At 38.3% G+C, this 13,662-nt stretch overlaps 1 protein-coding gene and 1 non-coding gene across 2 annotated transcripts in view; both read left to right on the forward strand.

Annotated features, from left to right (window-relative positions):
* METTL16 (methyltransferase like 16) overlaps positions 1 to 13,662 on the forward strand; it is a 124,880-nt gene that overhangs the window by 11,152 nt on the left and 100,066 nt on the right. The gene's annotated exons all lie outside the window — the stretch shown is intronic.
* LOC119515022 lies at positions 10,131 to 10,261 on the forward strand. The gene has a single exon (XR_005212920.1). It is a non-coding gene; the product is annotated as a small nucleolar RNA SNORA31 (small nucleolar RNA).

A 13,662-nucleotide genomic window follows, 5' to 3' on the forward strand; every position in this document is an offset into this window, starting at 1 on the left:
TTTCAACTATGGATTTCAGAGTATCCTTCCAAACTCCCATTTATAATGATACTACTTTTTTCATAAGTAGTAAAGCAGGACTCGTTCTGGGAAATGTGACATGCCTGTTGAAACAGGCTATTTTGTGAAGCTGGATATGTAAAACAAACAACAAAGACTGATGAAATAAATTGTTAATTTCCACACAATAGCTGATTTTAGTTCCTGTGCCTCCTGTAATCTCAGAAATGAGAATGAAAAAAGATCTTGCCTATGTTCAGGAGTATTTTAATGTCCCAGGGTGTTAAAGTGACCTAGATACTTAACTAGTGAATTTGGATGACTAGACATTGTCCTATAAAAGAATTTTCAACCCTCAGATAAGTGTTTCTGTTTTCTTAGAAGTAGAAGTGACTATGTCTTGCCAACAAAGTCTAAGAATCAGCTGTTCATTAACTTTCAGTTTATTTTCTTCAGTTAGGCCTATGCTTGATATTCTGTATTTTTTGGTGATTAGGATCTAGTTCTTTGTTAATAAATTGTGTGCTCTAGTCTATCATGCTGAATATGTATGTATGTACTTTTTTTTAAAAATTCAGTTTTACTGAGATATATTCACACATCTTACAGTCATCCATGGTGTACAATCAACTGTTGACAGTACCGTCATATACTTGTTCCTCCATCACCCCAATGTATTTTTGAACATTTTCCTTATACCAGAAAGAATCAGAAAAAGAATAAAAAATAAAAATAAAAAAGAACAACCAAATCATCCCCTCATCCCACCCTATTTTTCATTTAGTTTTTGTCCCCATTTTTCTACCCATCCATCCATACACTGGATAAAGGGAGTGCGATCCACAGGGTTTTCACAATCACACTCTCACCCCTTGTAAGCTACATTGCTATACAATCATCTTCAAGAGTCAAGGCTGCTGGGTTGGAGTTTGGTAGTTTCAGGTATTTACTTCTAGCTGTTCCAGTGTATTAAAACCTGAAAGGTGTTGTCTATATAGTGCGTAAGAATGTCCACCAGAGTGACCTCTTGACTCCATTTGAAATCTGTCAGCTACTGGAGCTTTATTTCGTTTCATTTTGCATCCCCGTTTTGGTCAAGAAGGTGTTCTCAATCCCATAATACCGGGTCCAGATTCATCTCTGGGAGTCATATCCTGTGTTGCCAGGGAGATTTATACCCCTGGGAGTCCGGTCCCACATAGGGGAGAGGGCAGTGAGATCAGCTGCCAAGGTGGCTTAGTTAGAGAGAGAGGGCCACATCTGAGCAACAAAGAGGCATTCAGGGGCTTAGGCACAATTATAAGCAGGTATAGGCTCTCTTTTGCAGTAACAAGCTTCATAGGGGTGAGCCCCAAGATAGAGTGCTCAGCATGTCAAGCCTTCAGTCCCCAATGTTTGTGAGAACATCAGCAACAATCCAGGCGAGGAAGTCCAACACCTCCGCATCCTCCCCCAGCTCCTCAGGGGGGCCCTGAAAATATATTTTTATTCTCTGCTGAAATTACTTTGGGATGTGTTGCTATTTCACCCTAACTTATACAGGCCTGCCATATCTCACTTCCTATTCAAAGTTCCATGTAATTGTGGTGTTTGAACAAACTGACTGTAGAAGCTGTATTGTTTAGAAAATATAGAACCTACACGAAATAAACATTTCTTCACTTGGTCTTACATGGAATTTGAAGTTTTAACACATGGTCAGTTTCATCCTTTACCCTTTGGCCCAATTTGCCCTAGTCTTAACCAGATCTGCTTCATTCATATCTCTAATTGAAGTCTGGGCTTTTTTTTTTTTTCAAACGGTTGCTGTATTCTTTAATACTGACATTCATACCTGCCGAGCTTCTAGCTCTGAGTTTCAGGTGTCACATGGATACCCAGTGTTCCAGAGACCAATCAGGTTTATAGGGATCAACATCTCAGAATTTGGAGATAGCCATTACAATTCAGGAATAGATTTGACTGCTGTAAGAGCTTACAATCTAGGGACCATTACAATAATCATTGCCCTGTTATTCCACATTATAGTAGTTGTAGTTAGTCCACATTATAGTGTTTGCCTTTGTTTCTGGTGTACTTCACTCAAAATGCTGTCTACAGGATCCGTTCGCCTCCTTGTGTGTCTCACAACTTCACTCCTTCTCGTAGTTGCTCAGTATTCCATTGCTTGCATACACCACAGTTCACCATTCTATTCTTTAGTCAGTGTACCCTTAGGCCACCTCCACCCACTGCAGATCATGAATACTCCTCCATAAACACCAATGTACAAATGTCCATTCATGTCTCTGTCTTAGATCTTCCAAGTACATACCCCATAGTGAGGTTGCCTGACCTTATGGCCGTCGCGTACTTAGCTTCTTGTGGAACCACCACAGCGACCTCCAGAAAGGCTACCATTCTGCCTCCTCATCAACAGTAAATAGGTACATCCCTCTTTCCATGATTTCTCCAGCACTTTTACAACCCTATTTGTATTTTTTCCTACAATTTTATAGAGATACATTCACATACCATGCAATTATCCACAGTGTACAATCAGTTGTTCACGGTATCATCATATAGTTGTACATTTATCACCCTAGTCAGCACTTGAACATATTGATTACTATGAAAAAGTCTTTTTTTGTGTGTGTGAATAATAAGAAAGATAATAATAAAAAGAAAAATAAAGTGTCATGCAATATATTAGTAAGGACAGAAAACAACACGACTACCAAGAGTCCCATATCCCTCCCTTTTATCCCCCTCTCATACACATTTAACTTCGGTATATTGCCTTTGTTACATTTAATGGAAGCATATTACAATGTTACTGTTGACCATAGACTCCAGTTTGCTTTGGTTATGTTTTTTCCCAAATACCATCCCTTTTTCAATACTCGGCATAGTTGACATTCATTTGTTCTCCCACATGTGAGAACATTTTTATATTTGTACATTTAGTAACAGTCATTGGCCACTCCAGTTTTTGCCATGTTATACAGTCCCAGTCTTCATCATCTGTCTTTCTTTCTGGTGTCATACATTCCCCTATCCCACCTCTTTCAGCCTTAGTCACAGACATCTTTGTTCAGTGTACTTCCAGCATTGTGCCACCATCACACAGTATTTTGCTATTTCTGGATCTATACAATTAACCCTGCTGAACATTCTGTAGTCCTTCAGCATCAAATGCCTGATCTCTACCCTCTTTCTATCTCCTGGTAGACTGTGTTATTAGCTTTTAACTCTCAATGTTTGCTCACTAATGTTAGTTCATATTAATGAGACTGTACAGTATTTGTCCTTTTGTTTCTGGCTAACTTCACTCAATATAATGTCCTCAAGGTTCATCCACATTATTATTTGTTCCATGTCTTTGTTCTGTCTTACAGCTGCATAATATTCTATCATGGGTATATACCACAATTTGTTTATCCACTCATCTGTTGATGGACATTTGTTCTGCTTCCATCTCTTGGTAATTGTGAATAATGCTGCTATAAACATTGGTTTACAAATGTCCATTTGTGTCTTAACTTTCAGTTCCTTTGAGTGTATACCTAGCAATGGAATAGCTAGGTCATATGACAGATCTATACTTAGCTTCCTGAGGAACTCCACGCTGTCTTCCAGAGTGGTTGCATCATTCTACATTCCCAGCAGTAATGAATAAGTGTGCCACTTTTTCCATATCTCTCCAGCACTTGTAATTTTCTCTTTTTTGGATAATGGCCATTCTGGTAAGTGTGAGATGATCTCTCATTGTGGTTTTGATTTGCATTTCCCTAATAACCAATGAAGTTGAGCATTTTTACATATGTTTTTGAGCCATTTGTATTTCCTCTTCAGAAAACTATCTGTCCATGTCTTTTGCCCGTTTTTTGTTTGGGTTCTTTGTCTTTCTGTTGTTGAGTTGTAGAATTGCTTTATATATTCGGGATATTAAACCCTTATCTGATATGTGGTTTCCAAATATTGTCTCCAATTTTGTAGGCTGCCTTTTTACTTTTTTAACAGAGTTCTTTGATGTACAAAAGTGTTTGATTTTGAGGAAATCCTGTTTGTCTATTTGTTCTTTGGTTGCTTGCGCTTTGGGTGTAAGGTGTAGGAAACCACCTCCTATCACAAGATCTTTAAGATATTGCCCTACATTTTCTTCTAAGAGTCTTATGGTCTTAGCACTTATGTTTAGGTCTTTGATCTGTTTGGAGTTAATTTTTGTATAAGGTGTGAGGTAGGAGGCCTCTTTCATTCTTTTGAAATGGATATCCAGTCCTCCATTCACCATTTGTTGAAGAGGCTGCTCTGTCCCAGTTGCTTTGGCTTGACTGCCTTATCAAAGATCAGTTGTCCGTAGATGCGAGAGTCTATATCTGAACACTCAATTCAATTCCATTGGTCAGTATCTCTGTCCTTAAGCCAGTACCATGCTATTTTGAGTACTGTAGCTTTGTAATATGCTTCAAAGTCAGGTAGTGTGTCACCTCCCACTTCAGTCCTCTTTCTCAAGATATTTTTGGCTATTCAGGGCACCTTGCCCTTCCAAATAAATTTGGTTATTGGTTTTACTGTTTCTGCAAAGTAAGTTTTTGGGATTTTAATTGGTTTTGCATTGAATCTATAAATCAGTTTAGGTAGAGTTGACATCTTAATTATGTTTAGTCTTCCAATCCATGAACACAGTATGTTCTTCCATTGTTTGAGGTCCTGTTGGATTTCTTTTAGCAGCTCCTTGTAGTTTTTTTTTGTATAGGTCTTTTGTGGCCTTCGTTAAATTTATTCTTAAATACTTGATTCTTTTGGTTGCTATTGTAAATGGAATTTTTTTTTATTATTTTTTTCTCTTGTTGCACACTGCTTGTGTATAAGAACACTACAGATTTTTGCATGTTGATCTTGTGGCCTGCCACTTTTCTGTATTCACTGATTAGCTCTAATAGCTTTGCTGGAGATTTTTCTGGATTTTCTACATGTGGAATCATGTCATCTGCACACAGTGAAAGTTTTACTACTTCTCCAATCTGGATGCCGTTTATTTATTTTTCTTGCCTTATTGCTCTAGCTGGAACCAGCACAATGTTGAATAACAGTGGTGACAGTGAGCATCCCTGTCTTGTTCCAGATCTTAGAGGGAAAGCTTTCAATCTCTCCCCATTGAGTTTGATGTTATCTATGGGTTTTTCATATATTGCCTTTATCATATTGGGAAAATTCCTTTCTATTCCTATACTTTGAAGTGTTTTCATCAAGAAAGATGTGAATTTTGTCAAATGCCTTTTCTGCATCAATCAAGATGATCATGTGTTTCTTTTGCTTTGCTTGATTGATGTGGTGTATTACATTAATTGATTTTCTTGTGTTGAACCAGCATTACATACCTGGAATAAACCCCACTCAGTTGTGGTGTATAATTCTTTTAATGTGCTGCTGGATTCTATTTGCGAGTATTTTGTTCAGGATTTTTGCATCTATATTCGTTAAAGAGATTGGTCTGTAATTTTCTTTTTTTGTGGTAACTTTGTCTGATTTCGTTGTTAGGGTGATGTTGGCTTCATAGAATGAGTTGGGTTGCTTTCCCTCCTCTTCAGTTTTTTTGAATAGTTTGAACAGGATTGGTATTAATTCTTTCTTGAATGCTTGGTAGAATTTACATGTGAAGCCATCTGGTCCTGGGCTTTTCTTTTTTTGGGAGCTTTTTGATGACCGACTCAGTCTCTTTGCTTGTGTTTGGTTTGTTGAGGTCATCTATTTCTTCTCAGGTCAGTGTTGGTTGTTTATGCTTTTCTAGGAAGTTTTCCATTTCATGTAAGTTTTCCAGTTTTCTAGCATATAGTTGCTCATAGTATCTTCTCATTATCTCCTTTATTTCTGCAGGGTCAGTAGTTATGTTTCCTTTCCTGTTTCTGATTGCATTTATTTGCATCCGCCTTCTCTCTCTCTTTTTTTCTTTGTTAGCCTAGCGAGGGGTCCATCAATTTTGTTCATTTTTTTGAAGAATCAGCTTCTGGATTTGTTGACTATTGTTTTCCTGTTCTCAGTTTCATTTATTTCTGCTCGAATCTTTGTCATTTCTTTCCTTCTGTTTGCTTTGGGGTTTATTTGCTGTTCTTTCTCTAGTTCCTCCAGGTGGACAGTTAATTCCTCAATTTTTGCTCCCTCCTCTCTTTTAATATAGGCATTTAGGGCAATAAATTTCCCTCTCAGCACCGCCTTTGCTGCACCCCATAAGTTCTGATATGTTGTGTTTTCATTGTTATTTGCCTTGAGGTATTTACTAATTTCTCTTGTAATTTCTTCCTTTACCCACTGGTTTTCTGAGAGTGTGTTGTTTAGTCTCCATATATTTGTGAATTTTACAATCTTCTGCCTGTTATTTATTTCCAACTTCATTCCAGTATGATCTAAGATAGTGTTTTTTATAATATCAATATTTTTAAATTTGTTGAGACTTGCTTTGTGACCCAGCATGTAGTCTATCCTAGAAAATGTTCCATGAGCACTTGAGAAAAATGTGTATCCTGCTTTTGTGGGGTGTAGTGTTCTATAAATATCTGTCAAGTCTAGTTCATTTATCATACAATTCAACATCTCTGTTTCCTTGTTGATGCTCTGTCTAGATGTTCTATCCATTGATGAGAGTGGTATATTGAAGTCTCCAACTATTACTGTGGAGTTATCTATTTCTCCTTTCAGTGTTCTCAGTGTTTGCCTCATGAATTTTGGCCACTCTGGCTTGGTGCATAAATATTTATGATTGTTGTTTTCTTGATGAATCGACCCTTTTATTAATATAGTGTCCTTTGTCTCTTGTAACTGTTTTACTTTTGAAGTCTACATTGTCTGATATTAATATAGCTACTCCCACTTTTTTCTGGTTGTTGTTTGCATGAAATATCTTTTTCCAACCTTTCACTTTCAGCCTATTTTTGTCCTTGTGTCTAAGGTGAGTTTCTTGTAGACAGCGTATTGATGGGTCCTGTTTTTTAATCTATTCTGCCAGTCTGTGTCTTTTTATTGGGGAGTTTAATCCATTAACATTTAGTGTTATTACTATAAGGGCAGTACTTCTCTCATTTTGTCTTTTGGATTTTATACATCATGTCTTATTTTTTCCTGTCTCTCTTTTTACCCTTCCTGATAATCTTCATTTCTACACTCTTTTCCAAACCTCTTTCTCCTGTCTTTTCCTATCAGCCTGTAGCACTCCCTTTAGTATTTCTTGTAGTGCCAGTCTCTTATTCACAAACTCTCTCAGTGTCTGTTTGTCTGGAAATATTTTAATCTCTCCCTCATTTTTGAGGGACAGTTTTGCCGATTATAGAATTCTTGGTTGGCAGTTCTTCTCTTTCAGTATCTTAAATATATCATACCACTGTCTTCTCGCCTCCATGGTTTCTTTGGAGAAATCTGTACATAGGCTTATTGAGCTTCCCTTGTATGTGATGGATTGCTTTTCTCTTGCTGCTTTCAGAATTCTCTCTTTGTCTTTGATATTGGACAGTCTAACCAATAAGTGTCTTGGAGTAGGTCTGTTGGGGTCTGTTCTGTCTGGGGTGCGTTGTACTTCTTGAATCTCTAATTTTCTGTCTTTCATAAGAGTTGGGAAATTTTCAGTGATTATTTCTTCTTCTATTCTTTCTGCCCCCTTCCCCTCTCTTCTCCCTCTGGGACACCCATAACACATATATTTGTGTGTTTCATGTTGTCACTCAGCTCCGTAAGACCCTGCTCTTATTTTTTCATTCTTTTCACCATCTGTTCTTTTTGTGTGTGAATTCAGATATCTGGTCTTCCATTTCACTGATCTTTCTTCTCCCTGTTCAAATCTGTTGTATCCTCCATTGTCTTTTTCATCTTCTCCATTATGCCTTTCATTCCCGTAAGTTCGGTCATTTGCTTTTTCAAGTGTATGAATTCTTCCTTATAGTCATTCAGTTTCCTCCTTATATCCTTCATCTCTTTTGCTATGTCTTCCCTCAGTTCATTGACTTGATTTTTGAATTGATTTAGCTTTGTTTGAACATCTCCAATTAGTTCTTCCTTCAGTTCATTGAATTGATTTAGCATTAATTGCTTGAACGCCTGTGTCTCAGTTGAACTATTAGTTTGTTCCTTTGGCTGGTCCATATTTTCCTGTTTCCTAGTATGGCTCATTGTCTTAAGCTGTCTAGGCATCTGACTTTCTTGATTAGTTTATTCTGGAGCTTGTTTTTATTCTTTTACCTGGGGTTTTCTTGTTGGTTGGCTTTGTTCTTTAACCCTTGGTGTTCAGTTCAGCCTATTCTAGACCTTTAACTTAGATTCTGTTTAGTTGATCAGAGTTTTTCACCTCTTGTGTTTCTATTTCTTGCCCTGCCTCTATGTAGCCTTCTTGTGTGATGGTCTCTGATGCCTGCTGAGTAGTCACTACTTAGTCTTATGTTGTTTCCCTTGTATGTGGTAAATTACATCTCTCTTGCTACTTTCAGGACTTTGATGGTCTGATCAGAATATGTCTTGGAGTGGGTTTATTTGGATTTATCCTATTTGGAGTTTGTTGGGCATCTCTGATTTGCATATGTATGTCATTTTAGAAGGGTTGAGAAGTTTTCCCCAATAATGTCTTCGAATACTCTTCATAGCCCTTTACTCTTCTCTTTACCTTCTGGAGCACCAGTGATTCTTATATTTGTGTGCTTCATGTTGTTCATCATTTCCCTGTGATCCATTTTACATTTTTTGATTTTTTTCACCATTCATTCTTTTGTGCTTTTTCCTTCCATCGTTCTGTCCTCTAGTTCGCTTATTCTTTTCTCTGCCTCTTCAGATCTGCTGTTGTGTGTCTCAAGTATATTTTTAATTTGTTCAGTAGTATCTTTTATTTCCATAAGGTCTGCTTTTTTTTAATTTACTCTTTCAAATTTTTCTTTATGCTCTTCTAGGGTCTTGCTGTCCTTTATGTCCTTAGCTATCTCATTGCAATTGTTTGGAGATTTGTTTGTACTTCTTTGATTAATTGCTCCCACTCATGTGTCTTCTCCAGCTTTTTAATTTGGTTGTTTGGGTTGTCTATATCTTCATATGCTTTATGATTTTCTGTTGTTGGCCTGGTGGCATTTGCTTATCTTGATAAGGTTATTTTAGGTTATGCAAGATTATTTGAACATTTATCTGTAACTTGGCAGAGCTACAGCTTGGTGGTGTGCACTTCCCCTGTCCTACCAACAGTTAGCACTCTTAAGCCACCTCTTACTCTCAAGCCAGCTGTACCCCTACCTTGTCTGTGTGCTGGGCGGTGTCCAAACCGGGTTGAAATCCAATCAGCGCACCAGTTTTCTGTGTGCACTTGGGACTGCCAGCCCTGAGGGAGGGGAGTGGTTTCTGTGCAGTTTGGCAGGGTGTCCGCTCCAGGGCACAGTGGTGCCGGCAATTCCAAGGCTGTGAGTGGACCACTCAGGCTATGAAAGTGCGTGTCTCACCTTCCAGCTTAAATGTACTGCAGTCCCTGTCCACCGTGTGTCCTCTTGTCCCTAGTGCTGTGGTGGGCCTCCTGGCACTTCCGTGTGGTGCCTTTCCCTCTTGGCTTTGCACATCACAGGCTTTCATGGAGTAAGAGTGGCTGTGGTCACAAGCCTGTTGAATCCTGAGTTCCCTCACAGTGGCTTTCAGCTGTGGGGCTGTGAAGGATTATCTCCCCGGCCAATTGCTGAGATGGGTGCACAGGACGTGGAAAACTGCTCCCTTCCGTGTTTGTCTGCCAGCTCCAACTGCCAGTTCTCAGCACTAGAGCTCTCATTCACGGGGCTGCTAAGGGTTATCGCCTCCAGCCAACTGCTAAGAAGGGTGCACAGGGCGTGGAAGGCTGCTCCCTTCCACACTCGTTAGCCGGCTCCACCTGCCCCTCCCCGGCAGTGTTCCAGGCTGAACTCTTACACCCTTTCTAAACTCAGTTTCTCTGACTCTCCAGCCATGTCCTCACTATGTGTTGTAGAAGTCTCTGCCCAGTTGGTGGCAACCTGGAACTGCTGTTCTGGAGCATTTTCTGTCTTTTATCTAATGTTTTTCATGGAGGAGAATTTTCCTCTCCCTCTCCCAATCCACCATCTTCCCGGAAGCCTCATTGACTTTTAAACATGTTGAAATCTTTCATTAAAAAAAATTAATAATGCATCTATCTGACAGACGTGGATCAGTTTATGTCTGCTTCTAAGGTTTCCATTATAGATGCAAGAAAAAAGATCCTCACACTTACTGTCTGTCGGTTTGGGCAGTCAAGATTGAATGGGGGAATACAGGAAGTACAAAAAACGAGGTAGAGGAGATAATTTTTACAACTCAGAAATAACCTTGTAAACAGCAAAGAGTCTTTTTCTACCCTAAAGGAATCTTAAAGTTTGACTTTACATGAAAAAAAAAAAATAAAACCCCTTCTTCAACCCCACACTTCTGCTCCACTTCTCTTCTCCCTTGCACAACCCAGCTTCTTGAAAGAATTGTCTATTTTTGCTGTGTCCTTTTTCTCCCATCGTACTTAATCTTTAACTTTCTCCAGGGTGGTTTCTAATTCTGTTACCAGAGTAGCTCTTGAAAATGTCTCCTCTGATATCGTGTCACTATTTCCAGTCTTCACCTCTTAGTGGACTCTGAGTTACTCTTCTCCTACATAAACACCTTTTTTATCTTGGTTCCTTTGCCAAAACTATTCTGGTTTTCCTTCTTCCTCTCTGGCTCCCCTCTCTGTCGCTTTGTGTAACTTCCTTTGTAATGAATGATGTGTATACAAGTGTTAAAGGATTCTTCAAAGCTTATTTTTAAGTTCTTCTCACTTTGTATTTTCTCCTTAAGCAGTCTCATCTATGCTGGGGCTTTATTTGTTTGTTTGTAGATGACATAGATATTTATTTCACCAAACCTCTTATCTGGGTACCATACCTTAAAATCACTGCTTACCTAATATCTCCAGTTGGATGTCTCAAATACAGCTCAAATTTATGGTGTTTCTTCTCAAAATGGTTGTCTACCAGACTTCTCAACTTCAGTGAATGGCAGTGTCTATTCTGTTGAACAAGCCAGAATCTTAGGGGACAACTGTGAAGCACATCCCTTCCCTCACCTGTCAGTCCATCGCCAAATCTTGTAACTTTTCCCTCCTCAATATCTCTTAATTCCTTTCACTTTTCCCTATTTCTGCCATTGCCGCTCCCCTCTTTTTAGAAAGCAGTTTTATTGAGATAAATTCATATACAATACAATCTTTTAGTATATTCAAAGTTGTGCAGTCATTACCACATTATATTCTAGAATATTTTCACCCACAGGAGAGCTCACTATGTTACACAGTCCATGTTTCACCCCCTGGCTTTCCTTCTAGTGACATACATGACCCTAAACTTTCCCTTTCAACTACAATCAGATCCACATATCATCGCTGTTAATTACACTCAATATAATGTGCTACTGTTACCTTTATCCATTTCCAAACATTTACAACCAGCCTTATTACATATTCCCAAATTAAGCATCAGCTCCCCTTTCTCTGCCTTCACTCTATCTTCTAGTGACCTATGTTTTCGGTATTAACACCATGAGTTTGCTAGTTATATTTAGTTCATATTAGTGAGGTCATACAATATTTGTCCTTTTGTGTTTTTTCACTCAACATAATGTCCTCAAGCTTCATCCATGTAGTCACATGTGTCATGACTTCATTTCTTCTTACAGCTGCATAATATTCCACTGTATGTATATTCCACATTTTGTTTATCCATTTATTGGTGGATGGACATCTGGGTTGTTTCCATCTTTTGGCATTTGTGAATAATGCCACTGTGAACATCAGTGTGAAAATGTCTGTTTGCATCCCCAGTTTCAGTTCTTCTGAGTATATACCTAGTAGCGGGATTGCCAGATGATATGGCAATTATATACTTATCTTCCTGAAGAACTGCTAGACTGTCTTCCACAGTGGCTGTGCTATTCTACATTCCCACCAACAGTGAATGTGTGTTCTATTTCTCCACATCCTCTCCAACACATAAAGTTTTCTGTTTTTCTAATAGTGACCATTCTAATCGGTGTGAAATGATATCTCATTGAAGTTTTGATTTGCATTTCCCTAATAAATATTCACCATTGAGGAGGTTCTATTTATCTGTTTTTCCTTTTGTTGCTCCTGCTTTGGGTGTAAGGTCTAAGAAACCACCTCCTACCATAAGACCTTGAAGATGCTTCCCTATATTTTCTTCTAGGAGTTCATGATTCTGGCTTTTATATTTAGGTCTTTGATTCATTTTGAGTTAACTTTTGTATAAGGGGTGAGATAGGGGTCCTCTTTCATTCTTTGGATGTGGATATCCAGTTTTTCCAGCACCATTTATTGAAGAGACTGCTCTGTTCCAGTTGGGTGGATTTGGTAGCCTTGTCAAAAATCAGTTAACCATAGATGTGACGGTCTGGTTCTAAACTCTCAATTCAATTCCGTTGGTCAATATGTCTATCTTTATGCCACTACCATGTTGTTTTTACCATTGGAACTTTGTAAATATTCTTTCAACTTTGTTTTTCTTTTCCAAGATTATTTTGGCTATTTGGGGCCCCTTACCATTCTGCAGAAATTTGGGAATTGGCTTTTCCAGTTCCACAAAATAGGCTGTTAGAATTTTGATTGGGATTGTGTTGAATCTGGAAATCAATTTGGGTAGAATTGACATCTTAATATTTAGTCTTCCAATCCATGAACATGGAATTTCCTCCCATTTATTTAGGTCGTCTTTGATTTCTTTTAGCAATGCTTTGTAGTTTTCTGGATACAGGTCCTTACATCCTTGGTTCTTCTGTCAGTAAGATTTAGATTGTACTCTATTGTAGTTCATTGATTCTTTCTTCTTCCTGTTCAGATCTGCTGTTGTTTGCCTCTAGTGTGTTTTTGATCTCTTGTATTCTTCCTTCATCACCTTAAGTTCTGTTATGTTTCTTTTCACACTTTCACATTCTTCTTTATGCTCAGCCACGATCTTCTTAATATCCTTTATCTCTTTAGCCATATTTTTCTTCATCTCCTTGAATTGATTTAGGAGGTTTATTTGAACATCTTTGATTAGTTGTTCCAAATTCTGTGTCTCCTCTGAATTTTTAATTTGTTCCTTTGACTGGGCCATATATTCTTGTAATTTTTTCTGATGTCTAGGCATCTGATTATCTTGATGAGTTTTCTCTGAAGGTCTTTTCAGTCCCACTATTCATAATAGAGGATGCAGCCTTTTAGTCTGGGAATTGTATAAGGCTTGCATTTATTGTTTATTGTGTGCATTGTATTTTAAGAATTGAAGAAAATTCATATTAAAATATGGATTCCTGGTTTAATTTGAAAAGTTTAGAGATCTGGCAATACTGTGCTGGCAAGCCCACTTGATATTAATTGCCTAGGGCTGAGTGGTGGCCATACTCTTTGAAATGATCGTTTGTGTCATCTGGCATACAGCTACTAAAACTGTGATCAATGGACTGGTTGCTGGGCCACAATTTGTTACTGTCCACAGAGATAAGGACCTTGTGTCAGGATGTAAATCAACAGTGTCAGTAAGCGTTATGTTTAATTCAGCTGACATTTCTTTGGTTGCATGACTTTCTTTAGTGTGTTGATTTACCTTCTGACACAAGCTCCTTAGCTTGTCAAGGGCGGGCATTTTGAGTAGCACT

The sequence above is a fragment of the Choloepus didactylus genome, chromosome 18 (genome assembly GCF_015220235.1).
Source record: "Choloepus didactylus isolate mChoDid1 chromosome 18, mChoDid1.pri, whole genome shotgun sequence".
In the NCBI taxonomy this organism is placed as follows: Eukaryota; Metazoa; Chordata; class Mammalia; order Pilosa; family Megalonychidae; genus Choloepus; species Choloepus didactylus.